The sequence below is a fragment of the Propithecus coquereli genome, unplaced genomic scaffold (assembly GCF_000956105.1).
Source record: "Propithecus coquereli isolate 6110/MARCELLA unplaced genomic scaffold, Pcoq_1.0 Scaffold205, whole genome shotgun sequence".
Classification (NCBI taxonomy): domain Eukaryota; kingdom Metazoa; phylum Chordata; class Mammalia; order Primates; family Indriidae; genus Propithecus; species Propithecus coquereli.
Window position 1 is genome coordinate 202,128 of NW_012145523.1, and position 18,568 is coordinate 220,695.

Below are 18,568 nucleotides of genomic sequence, written 5' to 3' on the forward strand. Positions count from 1 at the left end.
GCAGGGACCTCTTCTATTTCTGTGTCTGCCCCACGGTGCCTGTTACAACGGCAGGGCCTGCATGGCGCAGTTGTCTATACCGTACATCTATACTGACACGTGCAGCTGACCGTATGGATGCGATCGCTGGGGGACTCAGGAGGCCTGAGTGTGGGGCAGGAGGTAGGGGAAGGGAGGGGAGGATGGGAGAAGAAATCCCTTAGGTCTTTCCTGGCCCCAAATCCCTAGCATACCTCTGCAGGGGCACCTCTGCCAGGTGCGAAGACTACGCAGAAGACAATTTGCCTTAATTGCCTAGGCTGTCCTGGCGTTTATGCATCTTTCTGGGAGGGGAGCAGAGGGGTGGATTATGCAGACATAGCAGCTGCAGTGCTGTCTGCCACCTGGGAACTCCAGCTCACAAATGGCCTACGGTCAGGGGGATGGAGGTGCAGAGTCCCCTTGGCTTAGGGTTGCCAGATTTAGCAACTAAAAATCCAGGATGTCCAGTTACATTTTGAACATTGCATGGGACATCCCTTGTTAAAAGATGACTTCTTGTTTAGCTGTTAGACTAGGCCGTCAGGAAGGACCTCTCGGAAGGGGACATTTGGGCAGAGACTGCAATGATTCAGGGAGGGTGCAGTGCAGACATGGGGCAAATACTGGAGGCAGAGGGAACAGCAAGTGCAAAGGTCACAGCTGAAGAACCATGAGAAGGCCAGTGTGCTACCCTCTCAGATTTTAGTGTGAGCTTGTTAAAACGCAGATTCTGAGCCGTGCCTCTGGTTTAGCAGCGTAGACAGACACAGGGCCCACTGCCTTAAACATCTGTCTTACTCCCCACATTTTCTGCACACAGGTCGGGGCGAAACTCACGATCACAGGCTCAGAGCTGGGAAGACCCTCAGGGACCACCAGGTGCAAACCCCTCCCTTTACTGACGAGGAGACTGAGTTCCGGGGGTCTCTAAGGGCCTCGTCCACAGGGTTTGGTCAGAGGAGAACTCAGCTCTTTTGTGCCACAGCCGAGGGCCCGGTCTTCAGTTCAAGGGTGTTTCTGAGAGGAGACTGGGGAGCAGGTGCGAGTTTTGGAGGAGCCCCACCCACTCCCGTGGCTGTCGCTTTGTGGTTGGGGACTTCCTGCTTGGCCCTGTCTGACCTTGAAGATCCCCGGATGTTACAGCTTGTGGCCCGAGGCCCACAAGGTCATCTCCACCTTCTGGCTTCCTGTCCCCCTAATCTTTGGGAAATACTTGCAGGTCTCCCCCAGGCGAGTCCTTCGCTAGAGTTTATCGTTTCTTTTTGTTTGAAAGAACGCGAAAGAGAGGGAAAGAACAGTTAGAGCTGTCCCTGGGGCCGTAGCCCTAGAAAGCTCCTTGTCCTTCCCTTCTCCAAGCAGGACAATCAATTGCAGGCCCTGACCCTCCTGGAGGAGCCCAACTCTCCTGAGTGGCCTCTGAGCCCTGTGGCTACAGAGAACTTTGTCACCAGGAGCCTCCTTGGAGGCCCCAGGGTCAAGGAGCAGGAAGGGACGCGAAGGGGACACTGCCTGAGCTGGGCTGAGCTGAGCCACAGTGCTCTGCTGTCGGTCCTGGGCCTGGGGAGAGCCCACATCTCCGTATCTCCGCAGCCCGGCCCTGCCCCACCCCCGCCTCTTCCAAAGGCTGCACACCGGCCACAGAGAGGGAAGTGAGACAGGAAGTGATCTCAATCACCCAAGCCACAGAGAGGGCGGCTCCCGCAGGCTCCGCAGCCTTGCCCCAGGCTCCACCCTCCCTTCTAGTGGGCTGGGACTTGGAGAACTTGAGCACCGGTCTGGATTAGAAAGGCCTTGCATGCAGCTGGTGCTTAGCTGGTATCTGCAGCCCTGTGGCCTAGAGCAGCTACAAATACTGACAGTCTGTTTCGGCCACACCCACAGGACCAGCCAGCCCCCCTGCGCTGGCCACAGTGGCAGGTAGTGAGACCCTGGACGTACCTAGCCCTCTGCAGCTGCAGGGGCCCAGCACAGCCACTGACGGGTCTCAGTGTCTGAGGGGGCTCTGCCTTTTTCTTGCCTGTCCCCCCCAGGGATCATTACTGGGGGGTGACTTATCAAGGGGAGAAGACATATTTGGATGACACTGAGCTATACCTCCCACCCAGAGGTTCTCTCTGCTTCCTCATCCTCTAGCTAAGAAGTTGCTTTTTTGTATAAGTGAAGAGGGTCTCCGTTACTGGTATAACTGCTTCGTAACACTTGAACTTGAAACAAACAAACATTATTTCCCTAAATTAAGTTAAATCCAAGCTTGCACCTCCCTGACAGGGACCATCCACTCAATTCCTGGGGATCCCTGCCTACTTCATGGGCTCATGTGGGATTCCGAGGCTTTTCGGGGAGAGGATACTAACTGAAAAATGACAAGGTTCATAAATTTGGAAAGGAGAACTTTATTTCTTATAAAGGGTTGCAGCCTGTGGGTGGCTATTCCGGCAGGCTGGGTAGCAGAGCCCTGGCCAGAAGCCAGGAACACGTGCTTCCAGGCAGGGACAATGGGACAGGAATTTATACTGATCGGATGGCCAAATAGACATATTAACCAAGCTGTAGGAGGAGTCGTGAATATTTCTGAAAGGAGAAACACGCGAGTGCGCAGTCAAGCTTTATGCCCTTACATCGGGTCTGTGTTTGGAAATGGCGGCTGGCCCTCTGGTGTCAAAAAGTGAAACGAGGACATAAAAACCCTCTCTGTACACGCTCGATAGACTGGTTAAAACGACTTCATGGTTGGTGGTCTCTCATCAAGAAAGAATGCTGGTCTGGATCATGAGATTTGTTTCTGTTTAGCTCTTAGGGAAAAAACCTGATGGCCATTAGCAAGGGAGGGGGTATAATGAGGCGTGTCTGACCTCCCATCCCGTCATTGCTGGGAACTCAGATTTAAGGTTTCTCTGGGGTTCCCTTCGTTGAGAGGGGGTCTGTTCAGTCAGCCGGGGGCTTAGGACTTTATTTTAGTTCATGAGGAACAGAGGGAGGAGGCCTGGACCTTAGTCCTGGGTGGTCACCACAGCTCCTATGTTCCTTGAGCACTGCCCCTACCTCGCAGGGCTCAGAGATGTCCCCCACAGGGTGTGCCCAGGGCTCCCCCTCACTGCCCTTGAGACTGGGGAGCTCAGCGGCCCCTCTCTGTTGGGCCTTGGACAACCCAAGTGGCTCCTCTATGGTCTGGCTGTGAGAAGTTGTTCCTCTTGCCTGGGCAGCACCTGAAGCAGATAGAATCAGTCCACATTTCCATCCTCCCTTCTCCGTCTGGAGAGGGAGGAACACAAAGGCCTGTCTGTCCTTACAGGGTGGGGGAAGGGAACATTCCTCTCATTTCCTTTCTTGTGTGCAGACAGTGAATTTCACAGCCATCCGGCACACTCTCAACCAAAGACGTCTCAAAGGCATCACCACGTTCAGGAAAAGATCTGAGGCATGAGTCTTAGTCAGTTCATAACCTGCACTGGGCCCCATGCCTGCATCTCCCAGTTCACAATGGGACAGGAGCACCCTGCCGTGCCCATTTTGCTCCCCCAGAAAAAGACTTTATGAAAGGCTGTGCATTTCCTTCTCCAGGCCCAGGCTAATGGGGCATTGTCACGTGTTTTTCAGATCCCACTTCCTGTCCCAAATGTCTTCTGAAACGGCCCCACTCACTTGCGTCTGGCTTTCTCTCCCACCCAGGCCCTGGTCCGTCTGCTCTCAGACGGAGTGTCACCAAACACCTCGATTGCCCCTGGGAACAGCTCCTGCTTCATGGGGTAAGCACTACAGAGGCAGCGCAGGTGGCTCAAGGGTTTATGTAAGGCCATGCTTTTCCCTCTTGCCCACCGAGGCCTTGGGCCAGCTCCATCCAGCCTGTGGCTTTCCAGGGGTCCAGCCGCCTCCTGCTCTAAGGGCCAAAGCCCAGCACTGGCTCCTGGGTCTTTCGGTACAGGCGGCCTCAGGACCCCAGCACCCTCCGCAGCTGCACTCTCCAGCCTTTGTGCCGGGCCGGACCCTACCACCAGCACTTCCTCCTTCAGGAGGCAGGATGGGCTGGCAGGCAGGGGCCTTCCTCTGGGTACAGGCCTGGATGAGCCTCCCAGGTCCTGCCATTATGAGAGAGAAAAAAGGGAATTCTTCAGAGTTTTCATATGTGAGCAAATCCCAAGGTGAATACTTTAAATATCTAAGCAGAGAAGAAATCCCAATGACTGAGCTTTAGTTTTCAATGAAACCAAAGTAGATTTTTTTTTTTTTGAGACAATCTTGCTCTGTCCCCTGGGCTAGAGTGCTGTGGTGTTAGCACAGCTCATTGCGGCCTCAAACTCCTGGGCTCAAGCCTCCTGCCTCAGCCTCCTGAGTAGCTGGAACTACAGGTGTACACAGGCCCCGCTAATTTTTCTATTTTTAGTAGAGACGGGGTCTTGCTCTTGCTCAGGTTGTTCTCCAACTCCTGAGCTCAAGAGGATCCTCCTGTTTCAGCTTCCCAGAGTGCTAGGATTACAGGCTTGAGCCACCGCGCCCAGCCAGAAGTAGACTTTTTAATTTAGTGGAAAATATGTGATCCTTGTGCCTCCACTCCTCCCCTCTTCCACTCAGTGAAATCTCGATTGCTGAGTGTCGTCCTCAGGATCTTTCTCAACCCGGTGCTTCAGGTAGCCCGCGCTCATCAAAGCCGTCCTTGTAACGTGAAGTCCCCCGAATCCCGACTGCCCTAATTCAGGAGGGCATCAGGTCTCCCCAGGGTGACAGTCATGCCAAGTACCTGGTCCCCTGCCCGCGTCTTCACCGCCTCCTACACCGCAGCCGGCGAGGCCTGGTCCTCTGGGAGCTGCTCGGTAGTGACTCGTCGCCTGCAGCAGGGGGCGGCAAACTCTGTCTGTCGAGGTCCGCGCAGGTCAACTCCGCCATCGCGGCGTGAGAAGAGCCACGGGCGGTATGCAAATGAGCAGGCGGGGCCGGCTGCAACGAAACTTTATTCAGGAAAAACAGCCTCAGGCCGGGTCTGTCCTGCGCGCTGCCAACCCCGGTCTGCAGAACCAGGTGTGGCTGTGTCCGCAGGCGCGTGCGACCACTTGTGTTTCCACCTCACTTCCCGCTCACGCCCCGCCGTGCCCGTAGCCGACCCGAGTCACTCCAGGCTGCCCAGAGGCTTTTTCTCCCTCCGGGTCTTTGCACGGGACGGTGCCTCTTCCGGGCGCCCGGCTCCCGCTTCTCCACCCGAAATCTCCCGCTTGTTCCTCCACGTTCAGCCCAGCCTGTCCATGAACACCCCGCTCCGGCCTGGCCGCCTTCAGGCTTCGGCCTGCGCGACCTCTGGGCGCCACCAGGCCCCGCGCACCTCGTCCCTTCCCTCCCGCCTCTTCCCTGGGAATCTGCTTTGCCGGTTGTCTCTGGCGTCTCCTCCCGGCCGCTCCTGTCCCGCTTCCCCGGACTGTGCGGGTCCCTGCCGCCGCCGTCCCTCGCTGGTCCTCCTGGGTGACCTGCACCCCATGGCCTCCCGCAGGGCCGCTGTGACCCCACTAGACACGCGAGCTCCGAAGCCGCGGGGGCTGCTCAGGCTCACGGCTTTTCTCCCCATGCCCGTGCCTCTTCTCGAATCCCCTCTCGGTAAGACGGCATCTGGGGGGGACGCGTTTTTGCAGCGTCTTCCCAGTTCACCGCAAGCCCCTTGGCCACGGCAGTTCTCCGCCCCAACCCATTCCACCCCCCGCCCGCCCCTGCCCTTGGTTCACCAGGACCCTTCGCCCAGGTGAGCGTGAGCCCAGCAGGGCCCTTCAGTCTCTTCCCTGGGAATTTGCAACCGATGGAGTTGGTCTTTCTTCAGAAGGACGCTTACTGCTTGGGGGGCCGTTGGGAGAGGCATCTCTCACGCCGCGGGGCCTGGGCAGCGGCCGCTGCTCTGACAGCGCTGGGGAGGAGAGCAGGGCAGCGGTGGAGGTGGGAGGTGGCCCTTGGTTCCAGGCCCCCGAGGAGGCCGGGAGGCTTAAGGCAGGGGCAGTGGCCTGTTGCGCAGATTCTGAGAGATGAGTGAAGTGGTTCCACGGTCAGTGATCTAGGCTTTCTAGCCCCAGCCACCCTGACCCTCCTTCCCTCACACCTGTGCCCCTGAGCTGCTGTGCCTGAGACCAGGTGGGTCCCCAAGGCACCTGATGCTCCATCATGCTTTGGGTGGCTGGACACCTGCATCCCAGCAGCTGTGCCTCTGGCCGCTCAAGAGCCACCCCTCCTCTCCTTGTCCCCACCACTCCTGACAAAGGAGCTGAGGGCAGAGAAGCAGCCTGGCCTGCGGGGGCCGGGGTGGCTTGGGGCCAGGCCATTCTTTATCCTGACAAAACAATTTACTTTGTGGTCTCTGCTAACTGCTCTGGGAGCCCAGCAGGCCCGAGACACTGCCACCTGGACTGGCTGTGAGCGGGCAGGGAGCGGGGATCGCCACATTGTCTGGGCAGAGTGGCCGGGGTGTGCGCCAGACATCTCCAGCAGGCCATCTGCTCCCAGACAGCACAGCACATGACCTCAGGAAAGGTGGCAGGGGCTACGGAACTTCAAACAGCGCTTTCTGAGAGGAGTTTATTTTTTTAGGGGATTGTTTTATGTATCTTTGGTCTATTTGCATCGAAATGTGTTTGAAGCTGTGGGTTTGCATGGGCCACTGTGACCTTCCCCTTGACATGAAGCCGTGGACTCTGACAGCAGGAAGCTGAGCTGGTGGAGCTGGAGTGGCACAGGCTTACACTGGTACATATTTTATTTATGCCACCATGTGGTACAATGTCATAGCACTAGGTAACAGGAAAAGGACATTCTCTGGAATTCTGGAGAATCATGAGAAATGTGTCAGGCGCTTGTCCTGACTCAAAGGGGACCTGGAGGGGTGAGACCCATGGGCCACGGCTCCTCCTGAGTCATCAGCTGCCCCTGGACATGGCCTGTGCTGTCCTGCCTCCCTGACTTGGCTCTCTCTGTGTCCTCTGCTGGGGACAACTTTTCCATCTCTTCTGCTGTCTGCCAAAATCCTGTCCGTGCTTCACAGCCCATCTTGGATGCCACCTCCTCCTGTCACCCTTGCTTGCTTGTCCCTGGCGTGTGAGCTTTCTCACTCACTCCCTCTCACTTGAAGACTTCCCTTCGACGCCGCTGAGACCTGGCCCAGCCACCTTCCAACTGTGTGACTGTGGGCATGCCACTTGACCTCTTTGAATCTGATTGTCCTCATCTGTAAAACAGGAATGCTACCCTCCACCCTCAGAGCACAGACATCAGAGGGTCCGGAGAGAGGCAGGGCCCAGGTAGAGTAGCCCAAATCAACTGCTCACAGCTCCTGTGCTTCACCATAGAAAGTTCCAGGGGCTTCTCCTCTGCCCAGGGTGCTCCACACGGACGAGGAGGACAGGACAGAGGCAGGTCTGGGTGCGCTGAGATACTCACCCTTCCACCGTCAGTCATTTGTAGCTGCCTTTCCTCCTTCCACCTAAGCCCACTCTAGAGCACAGATTGCAGGAGGGCAAGGATGGATTCTGACTGTCCTGTGACCTCAGCAGGTGAATGCCCAGCCCAGGAGGTGACATACAGGTGGCCCTGTAATTGAACTAGTGGAGTGGGCCTTTTTTTTTTTTAAACAAATTCTGTTGAATTAAGCCGAGATCCGGGCAGATGAAGAGATTGAAAAGAACGCAGTTAGCGCACTTCTGACACGCGCAGCCCCACAAGCTCGGCTTGCCGCCCTTGGCTGGTTCCCGCCTCACCCGGCTTTACAGGGAGGTCTTCACGAAACTCCTGCTCTGAAGGCGGCACCCGGGGCACTGAGCCAGTAAGACATGGAATTTGCTCCCCAGGTGCAGAACTAGCAGGCACCCACGGCAGAGGGTGGCTGGTGCAACAAGGGACACCCAGAGAGAGGAGGCTGGGACTCCATTAGAGGGGGAGCTGGTCCCCAGGGACCACCCCAAAGCCCAGACCCTGCAAGGGCTGCGACGTGCCCTCCCCCACCAAATCCAACTCTTCTTTTTCTCACCCGAGTGGACACATGAGCTGAAAACCAACTCAGTGGAGCTTCCTTATCCTAAAATCTCAGCAAGGGCCGGGACGGAGGGTGGGGGCTGAGAAGAAACAAGACATGTAGGTTTCTGTGACTCAAAAGCTTCAGATCTAGCTGCAAATTTCCCTCTGCTCACCGCTGAGGGGGTCAGGGGCCTGCCCCGGAGAGAGGGGTGGGTGAGGGCTCGCCGCAGGCTACTCCTGTCAGATGACAGCCCAGGGTTCCTGGCAGAGTGGCAGAGAATGAGCAGCTGTTGAAAACCCAGAGCTGTGAGATGTCTCCAGGTTGAACTTCTACTGGGGGAAGAAACTTCTGAGACTCACAGGACCCTCACCCGGGACGACCTCACAGCAATCTCTCAAGCTGAGCTTCCTCTGCCTCATGCTGAGCTCACGGCATCAGCCTTCACTGTGCTTCAGTCAGATGAAGAGAGGAATAAATACTGTCCCAGGCTGAAGTAATGAACGGTCCAGAGGCAACGATGACAGCGACGTGCCTGAGAAGGCTGGATGTTTTGATCAAACATCGTGGGCTTCCAAAGATCTCCTTATCCCAAAGATATGTGTTTGGCCAACAAAACACTGAATGAAATCCATCGTGTTTCCCGAGCCAAGTCTCATCCTGCTGGAGCTGGGGGAGGACGGAATCAGACCCTATGACGCTGCTTTGATAGTGATTGTTCTGGGAGCAAAGCCTGGTTACAGCGGACACAGTGCTGAGTCCTTGCACGAGAAGGAACAGAGGGACAGACTGACCAGTTGTGACATCTCCCTTCACTGTGGTGTGTGCTGAATTCTGGCCCAGCCTCTAATTTGGGGAGGGAGATGGTTTGAGGCCCAGGGAGACAGTGAGTCCTGGGAAGGAGGGGACTGGCCGGCTCAAGGCCACCATGGAGTAGGGCGGGAGGGGCTGCCGAGGGGGGAAGGAGAGGAGAGGGTGGAGAGTGGGAGGAAAGGGGACTTTTCCCTCATCTAAATTCCAGCTATGGGTCCTTCCAGGCCCCTTCCTTCCAGGGGCTTCCCGGGGAGTGCCCTCTAGACGGTGCCCGCTCACACTCCATGTTCCTCAAGGCCACAAAACCTCCTGCCCTGGCCTCCGAAAAGGGATCTCCCCCAGGCGTTGGGCTGAATGCTCTACACACAATCCCTCAGCCTGCTTCCTGTGTTATTTTCTTTCTGGCAACGACATTTTGGATGATGAAAGGTGTCTTTGAAATGCAACCTTCTAATTACAGGAGGAAGACTGCCCCTGGGAAGGGGCCTTTCCCCAAATGCTCTAGGAACTCAATTCCGGGACAGCATACACTTCAGGAGGAAGCACAGTCCAAAGTGTTGTGGCTGTGACCAGACTTGAGTGTCCTGTCAAAGCAGAAGCCTGGGAAGGGGATGCCATGGGCAGGAAGGGGGGCCCTGCAGGGAAGAGCAGGGGCCCTTGAGGCAGAAATCCATCCACTCCCCTGAATGGGCCTGACTTGGGACATGCTCTCCAGCACCCAGGTCCCCCAGGGATTCCGAGGCCATAACCCAAGGAACTCAAGCTCCACGGACATGATCCCCCACACGGAAGTATTCCCTCCACTGCAAGGGAACGGCCTTGCACTCCTGGAGCTTCAGGGCCCGCGGGGTCAGCCAAGGCTTTCCCGTGTCTCAGGCCACTGTGCACAGCCCCTCTCTTTGTTTCCAGAAACCGAACAGAGCCAAGCAGGTCAAAGCCAGGGAAGGGAGCTTCCCGGAAGCACCTGGGGCAGCTGGGCAGAGGCGAGGTGTGACCCTGGCTTGCCGAGGAGCTCTGCGGCCTGTGATGGCCAGCCTGTCCCAAACCCCTGAGACCTCCACCGCCTAGATCTTCCTGGGGTGCTGCTTCCTCTCCCGCCCTGGGAGTGTAGGCGTTTATTTTAATATCCAAGAATGCAAATCGAGATCAAAGTGACCGAAGCTGAAGGGTGTTTTCCAGCACAGCCCTCGTCACCCTTCCAGGGCCCAGCTGCAGGGGCTTCCCGCAAGGAATGAGCCGCACCTTAACCCACCCTGGGCAGGAGAGCAGCCAGGACATTTAGTTAATGGTGTCTAATTATTCAGACATGTTCTCAGATAAGTGTGGTGGAGACACTCCTAGTCTTGCTTTTCCAGTCTGAGGTACCTGCGGAGCCAGGTGTGGCAGGCGCCAGGTTCAGGGATGGGGAGCCCAGAGAGCTGTCGGAGCAGCGTTGGGCTTCGTTTCTCTCCCACTTGATGGTCCCAGACACCTTGAGAGCAGCGAAGCTCTCCCTGCCTGGGCCCTCCGGCTGCCTTCGATGTGGCCATCATAAGGTAACTGTGTCTTTTCCGGGCTGCGTCAGGATGTTCCAGTTCACTGAAGGTCAAGTATTTCTACGCTCAGTCGGCACATCCCTATTGAAACTCTGTGGTCTCCTCTCAAGCGATTTTCCAGTAAAAACATTTTCCCGTGTGGCCCGTCCATTGTTATTAGCGCCGACTCAGATGGTGACCGCTGGTCCCCTGGGAGTCTGCCCGGCAGATTTTCAAGACCAAACAGGTGGACAGACAGGCAGGAGGGCTGGGCTCTCTGCCCGCTGAAATGCCCCGAGACCCGGAGAACGGCCGCACAGGGCATCAATGCCTGTCCCCTCCTTAACCACATGCTGACCGATGTTGCTTCCCACTCAAGATAAACCACAGGGAGCAGTTAGTTTTTAGTGAAAGTCAAACTCTATTTTTCATCAAATTTTATTCACGCAGTCACTCTTCTGCCTGTCCCATTTTGATGACATGATTACATTTTGGGAGATATTTGCCAAGTTTCATGGTTTTACCAGCTTCCAGGATCTGGGCGCTTCCCATGGAGGACCAAGTGTGGGTCCCCTCCTGGGGTGCCAACAGTGACAACTCCACTCTGTTCTTAACTTGCACACATCGGCCTCCTGTAAGATGAGCTTCCTGGTTTTCATCTCGCAACATAAACCAAACCACAGAGGTTATGACTTCTTTGTGTTTCTTCTTTCATGACCCACCAGGCAGTGCAGCAAGCCCTGCCCACTTCCTGTTCACGTGCACGGCCTGCAACGACCATTTACTTCAGGATGTGAAGTCAAAAGCAAAGCCCAAACAATAGCGAAGCCACTCCCTGAGTCAAACTTTCCAGCCCTGCTAATCTACTCAGAATCGCCTGCCTTCGAAATGGACTATTATTGTTTCTGTAACACATACCAGCCAACTTCACAAACTCCAGGCCTTTGAAATTAAATATGGGCCAACTCTACATTTGTGCACGATGTCAGTTTGTTATCTGTTTTATTTATTTTATTTTATTCCTTTCATGGTATAGCCAAGGTTCCCAGGAGAGCTGTTAAGAAAAGGTTTTTCTGATAGAACTAAGAGCTAGGAGCTGGGTTTCTGTAAAGTCAGATACCCCTGGAGGCGGCTGTTTTTTAATTATTACAAACAGTATAGAAAGTGTCTTAAAAGGACAACTGGCCGAACAGCAATGGGCTGATTGTGTGCATTCGGCACAACATGTGCACAGCCCCGGGTTGGCACAAAGGGGACATCGAGGTCACCAATGACAAGACTTGCTCTCATCGCACTAACAGTTTATGAGTCAGCAGCCACCTTAAGCAGCCACCATCACTGGCACATACTTAGGGGTCCCAAGGGGAAGGGGCAGACACTTCCCACCACAGAGATAACTCTTTGGGACCCCGAAGGGATTCCAGCTGCTCTCAGCTGGCCTCTCTTAGTCCTCCATACGTCACACACCGTGGGCTCTGAGTTACCTGCCTCTGGTCTCTTCCCAGCTTACCTACCCGCTCCCCGAGTCATGCAGGGCCAGTCATTCAACCATTCTTTCAGTTTCTTCACCCACGAAGTGGGGATAAATGTTCCACCTCACGGGGGATCGGAAGAATGACTAGAGCTATCGCATGCGAAATGCTGGCACCTGGCGGAGCTTTAATAAGTGTCAGGTAATGTCGTGCATCTCTGGGTCCCCAGATACTGGCTGGCCCGCAGGGGCTGCAGCATTGCCTTGGGCAGGGCCGAGCGTTGACAGCTCCTCACATTTCCTTATTTTCCTCTCTCCTCCATTATATCCTTTCTACATGGTCATGCCAGGACACATAACACAACTCCTGTCCCACCTGGAACACTCCTGTGGGGTGGCCTGGCTGAGAACCCGGCTTCCCAGGGGAGTTCTCTGTCCCCTCCCTCCCCAGGTGAGGTCACAGCATGCCCCAGGGGAGTGCCACTGGGCAGTGACGCAGGCAGACCCTGATACAGGACAGTCCAGTAACTCGCTGGACGTGTCCATGTAACCACAGCAACTACGGCACCCCTCCAAGGTGATGTTTTCTTTCTCTATTCTTCTTCTTTCTTGCCCTTTGTTGCTCCCCCGTGTGTTTGTTTTATCCATCCAATAAATCTTTATTGGCTTATACCATGACAAGGACACAAAGACCACTAAGGTGAGGAAATAGCGCCTGAATTCAGTTTACAGCGAGAGCCAGCACGCGTATGTCACAAGACATGTGATAACGGTTATGAGGGGGACATGCAACCTGTCTTTGTTAGCCTGGGTGTGTCCCGCTGGCTGGGCCTGGCCGCACTCGCCTGGGCAGCCCTCGGAGGGCTCCAGCAGCTCCAGACAGGACACCGTCTGCTCCGGAGAGCGTCGTGGTCCAGGGCCTTCCTCCTGCACAGAAGCCTCAGGGTGAAGGTGTTGCCTCCTGCTCCCGTCGTGCTTGGGGTGATTCCCACGTGAATCCAGCTTTTTTTTTTTCTTTTCCATTTTAAAAATTTTCCTCTTTAGAAATTTGAAACAGAAAAAATAAAAAAAAGGGTCCAGATATTGTTTTATTCTCTCTGAACTCCTTCGGGTGCAGAACAAACAGAAAGGCTTCCAGGCTTCCTTTGCTTTCGGTTTTATCTGCTCGCAGAGATGAAGTTCTGGAAGGGTGTGTGAGTGGCGCACCATCGGTCCACGCCCAGAGCGGGACAGGCAATCCCCATGCCTGCCTCGGAAGTGAAAAACCTGCCTGGGGGTTCACCAACTTTTAGCTACTTAAAAAAAAATCCTCTGTTCTTTGTGGCTTTCCTTCATCATCTCTGTTTGTGGATTATAAATTGCTCTTTTCTTGAAAGAAATATGAACAGAAACATCCCCTGCTGTGGCCGCCTGAGGCAGGGCCAGTGGAGGGAGCCCAGCGTTGTCATCAGTGATTAGTTCATGTAGTCACAGTTTCTAACAACTGGCATCTGGGAGCAAAACTTGTCATAAAACCTGCTGGAGCCTGTGGCCAGACAAGGCAAGTTCATTTCAACAAGGGCACCGGTCCTGACGCTTTCCCAAGCATCTAGTTGTGCTACAGCCACGTGGATCCTTGTTGGAAAACCTTGTTTAAATAATTCCTCTAAAACAGCGCCCTTCATTTTTCCGCTCATTAGCCTATACCCTATTTGGATAAACATAAAAATCCCCAGGCACTCCTGGAATTTGTTTAAAAACTTGTTCTAAATTTTTTTTTCAAATTTCTTCCACTGTAAGAGTTTGATACTTATTTGCTGAACGAATGAGCTAGTAAAGCAATGAATCAAAACTACTGATGGCTTATTGTTAAATTTGAACCCCACAATAGCCCTGTGGAAGGTAGGTATTATTAATTTTTCCATTGTACAGATAAGGAAACAGTCTGAAAATAAAATTTAAGTGCCTTTGCCTAAAATCCCAGGTGTAGGTGGAGAAGCCAGTATTCAAATTTCAAATGCTGGTGTCCCTGACTCCCAAGTCCGCGTGCTTTCTGTTACTCAGTTCCGCTGGTCAACACACTCCCAATACTTACTTTCTTTCCTTTTTTTTTTTCTTTTTTTCTGAGACAGAGCCTTGCTCTGTTGCAGAGGCTTGAGTGCAGTGGTACAATCGTAACTATCTGCCGTGGAAATCAGGGAGGACTGAGAGCGGGAGGCCAGTTGCGGAGCTCCACACTGGTGCCGGAAAAGACCCTCTGAAGGGAACCCAGGCCCTGCCCTTCCCCTAAAACCCATTGGCGCCCTTAGAGAGAGGAGTTCTTACTGTCTCTGCTCCCACAGAGCCAAATCGAACAGCTCTTCCTGACAACCGGATGAGCCCTTTTGAGATCAAAAGATGGTTCTGGTTTGGCTGATTGGAAAAGGACCTCTCAGCCAGTTGTTACAAGGTAGCACTCACTGCGCGTTATCTACTTTGGGATTACTGCGTATCTATTTTTGTAGAGACAGGGTCTTGCTATATTGCCCAGGCTGGTCTGGAACTCCTGGCCTCCAGTGATCCTCCTGCCTCGGCCTCCCAAAGTGCTGGGATTATAGGCGTGATCCACTGTGCCCGGCCTCTTTAATACTTTCTATCATGCGTTCTCAGAATTGGAAGAAAACCATCCGCCCCCTTAGTTATCATTGCCCTGTATAAATTTTAAACGGAGATATAATGTACTATAAATACTTATATCAATACATCCAAAATACTTGCCCTGAAAAATTTTGTACAATGAACATAGTCTGAGACTTCACTTTCCTCCTCAGAAATTCAGATGAGTTAACTATAGCTTCACTGGCATTTGCTAATACAGTCACCATTGGAAAAATGTTTTCTTGCTTTGCAAAGGACAATCCATGGAAGTGAAAACACTCTGAAGCTCAGTGCTCCTCCACCTTGAATTATGCCAAGATGAAAGCAACTGGAGGAAATAGTTTGCTTCCATGTTAACTTACTCTTAATATTGTATGTTTAATCCATTCTCAAGTCATATCTTCCTTAAGAAATTGGAAGAGTTCTTCACTAATTTGCTTATATTTTTCTTGGCTTTAGCCTTGCCTTAAGAAATCAGAAAAATTATGAGCTATACTATATACGAAGCCATTTTGTGTTATATTAAAAAGTGTATGATGCAAATACCATTTAGTCTCTTAGAGCAATAATTCTTTTTTTTTTTTTTTTGAGACAGAGTCTCACTGTGTTGTCCGGGCTAGAGTGCCATGGCGTCAGCCTAGCTCACAGCAACCTCAGACTCTTGGGCTCAAGCAATCCTTCTGCCTCAGCCTCCCAAGTAGCTGGGACTACAGGCATGCGCCACCATGCCCGGCTAATTTTTTTCTATATATTTTTAGTTGTCCAATTAATTTCTTTCTATTTTTAGTAGAGATGGGGTCTCGCTCTTGTTCAGGCTGGTTTCGAACTCCTGAGCTCAAACAATCCGCCCGCCTCGGCCTCCCAGAGTGCTAGGATTACAGGCGTGAGCCACCGCGCCCGGCCAGCAATAATTCTTAATCTAATGGGTACATCCTAAAACAAAATTTCCACGGGGTCCTATGTGGTTTGAGCATATCTGATATAACTGGGTTCTTAGCCAGGCCACCCCACAGGAGTGTTCCAGGTGGGACAGGAGTTGTGTTATATATCCTGGCATGACCATGTAGAAAGGATATAATGGAACCCTGAGAACCAAACTTGCCCTTTCATAAGGGGGCCAATCCCACCCATGTGGGTGGAGCCAATCACCTCTTAAAGGTCCCACTCTCAACACTGTTATAATGGCAACTAAATTTCCTGTTTTGGAGGGGACAAACATTCAAACTGTAGCACTAAGTACATATAGCCAAATAAGATTTAAGTAGACCTGAAAATGACATTTTGTTTGACTATATGACTTACCCTGGAGAATGGCTGGGAACTCCCAATTCAGAGTAACATGACTTGTGACTTTGAAATTTGTTTTATTGTTTGTTACAACAGTGAAATCTCTGGGATCCTAGCCTCTTGTATCAAAAGTAAGCATGCAAAATATCTTAAGCAACTTAGTATGACTATATAATTTTTTTCTGCTGCAGGACTTACGCCAATTAATATTCACAGTTGTCAGATAACTAGCCGACTCAGTACAACTTTTAAATAAATCTATGTTGTAATTATATTTCATCTGTTTAAGAAGTTATAATCATATATATTTTTAGTCATTTATGTAGGCGTTATGAGTAAAATGATTCAATACACTACTGTGCTCCAAATAGGTTTTATGTTGTACCATCAGTTAGGATGCTCTTGCTCTAGTAAAATGAAGAAATTTAAAATAATTATGCAAATGTGGTTTTAAATATTCATCTCAAATATTTTATATCATCCCCCTCAAACATGTTTTAAGCAGATTTAATTGCATTTGGTACTGTGCTCAGTACAGTACAAAGATTACAGCGATCCTGCCCCTGTTGCCTGAAAGTGAATACAGTTCCTGGGAAGGCAGACACACAGACGATCCTACAGAATCCAGAACAGGGTGTTAGAATTAAAATAAACCAGCCCATGGACAAAGAGTCCTGGAGGAAAGAATCAAAGAGTGAGAGACAAGGGCAAGTTCACACGCACGGTGCCCTCAGGAGAGAGCAGAGATCTTTGCTCCTGAAATGTAGGCAAAAAACGTCCACAAGCTATAGTCTAATTAACTGGGAAGTTTCCAGCTGATAATGACAGAGGGATCATGTAATGTGAATTATGTATGGCAAGTAGGAGTCAGTGGCCAGGACAACAAAGAGGCTGCTCAGGGGACCAAATGGATTCAGGGGGGTACAAAGACCTGAACTTCGGAATCCTGAGACCTGGGTTGGAATTTCTGCTCCAGCCCTTATTTGGCGGGTGTGCCCTTGTGCAAGTTGTTGACCTCTCTGAGTCTCAGTTTCCTCAGCCTAAATGGGGATGACACCTGTCTCACTGAGTTGATTGGAGCCATGAATAAGGTAAGGAATGGAAAGTGACACAGAGCAGGGCCTCATTAGACAGTAGTCCCCTCTCCTCTCCTTCCCCTTCTTCACCACCCTGATGCCAACTGCAGTTGCTCCCCGCTTTTCCTAAAGGGCAGGGTGCAGCTTTGGTGACAGGGTGGGAGCAGTGGCCATAGAGACATGAAGTGCTAAACATTTACACTGAAGGGCTGAGCCTTCTCTTCCTGCAGGAGAGAAGCAACATGGTAATTATATACGACATCCCGTTCCATGCTCCAGCCCCCTGTCTACCTCTGAGTGCAGACCCTGGGTGGGAGGTGGGGTGGAAGGCTGCCCTTAGGGACCCACAGTTTAGAACTTGCCAAAACAAGCCATGCACCTGCATTCAGTGTCTAAACCCCAGATGAAATACACAGTATGTTTTAAAAAGAAATAGTTACATATTCTGGATTAAGAGAGATGATGGCAAAACCTATGTGAGAGAAGGGCATTTAGCACAGTTAGGGGCAGCGTCCCTGCCATGGGGCAGCAGCCCATGACAGGTAAGAGAGACACCCAAGGTAGCCTTCCTCCTCCACTCCAGCTGGTGGAAAGGTTAGTGCCAGTGAAGGTTCCGTTGCTTCTTGCCTTAATCCAGCCTCGTGGAAGCTCACTAGCTAGACCAAGAGGGAGAGAGTTTACTATAGCCTGGCTTTTAGGAGAACACATACGACTTACTTTCATGATTAACTAATCCATTCATTTACTTAACAGGGAGAGATACAAAGAGAAATAAAATATGCTTCCTGCCTTCCAGGACTGTGGATGCCTTTACGTGGGAACACAGTGACAGATGGTTGTGGGGAATGCGAAAGAAAATGATCTAGGAAATGTGTACCTCAAGGGAAATCCAACGGAATTTTGGTTCTGGGTGGAACATATGAGAAAAGAATAATGCAGCACTGCTTGGCTATTAGGAATAGTATTTATCTTAGGTCCCATAGACCTAGTACAGCGCTTATACTATCTTACCTTGAGGGTTAAGGCAACTGAGGCTGGGGGCTTTGCCAAAACCTTGTAGGCTTTCTGACTTTGGGCACAGTGTGCACTTCTGCAGCACAGATTTCCACCCAGGGCAAATTCGATGACAATGATGACAATTCCATGTCAGAACTTGTCCTCACGAAGGGCTCTGATGAACTCATTCACACTGGATGTGAATGACTGAGAAAATCCAATGTATTCACTTTTTTTAAAAGTAGTAAACCTGGGTGTTTTGTAGTTATTACTATAACTGTGAGAAAACGAGAGCTTTGGGCACCTGAAGTTAGGATATAAATGAAAAATCCTATTTATCATTACAATTTAACAGATAGTGCTTCCACAATAGAAATTCACTGAAATTTACCTAGTAGGGGTGTTAAGAAATACTTTGATTAAAACCACATTGCAAAATGGGGAACTTCAATGCTTTAAATTCTCGACCTCAAAGGAAGGAAACCAACTAACCGATAATGATAACTTACAGGAAAAAAAAAAAAACAACCAAGAAACAAAAAGGTTTAGGATCCATAACAGATTCGGAGTCAACAATGTAATGATTCAGCGTTTTGAGGGTCAACTAAAACCAGGCTCGCGTGGTGCAGGACAAGCGGTGTTTCGGCAACGCCCAGCACTTCTTGTTCCTTGCTCCACGTCCCTGAGCACTTTCCACTCGTCTCCGCAGCACCTTAAAAACAATCCCCGTCCCCACAGCAGTCCTCGTGGGACCCCGCGAGTCGTCGTCCCCACCCCTCCCCGCCGCCCCCGGCCCGTCTCG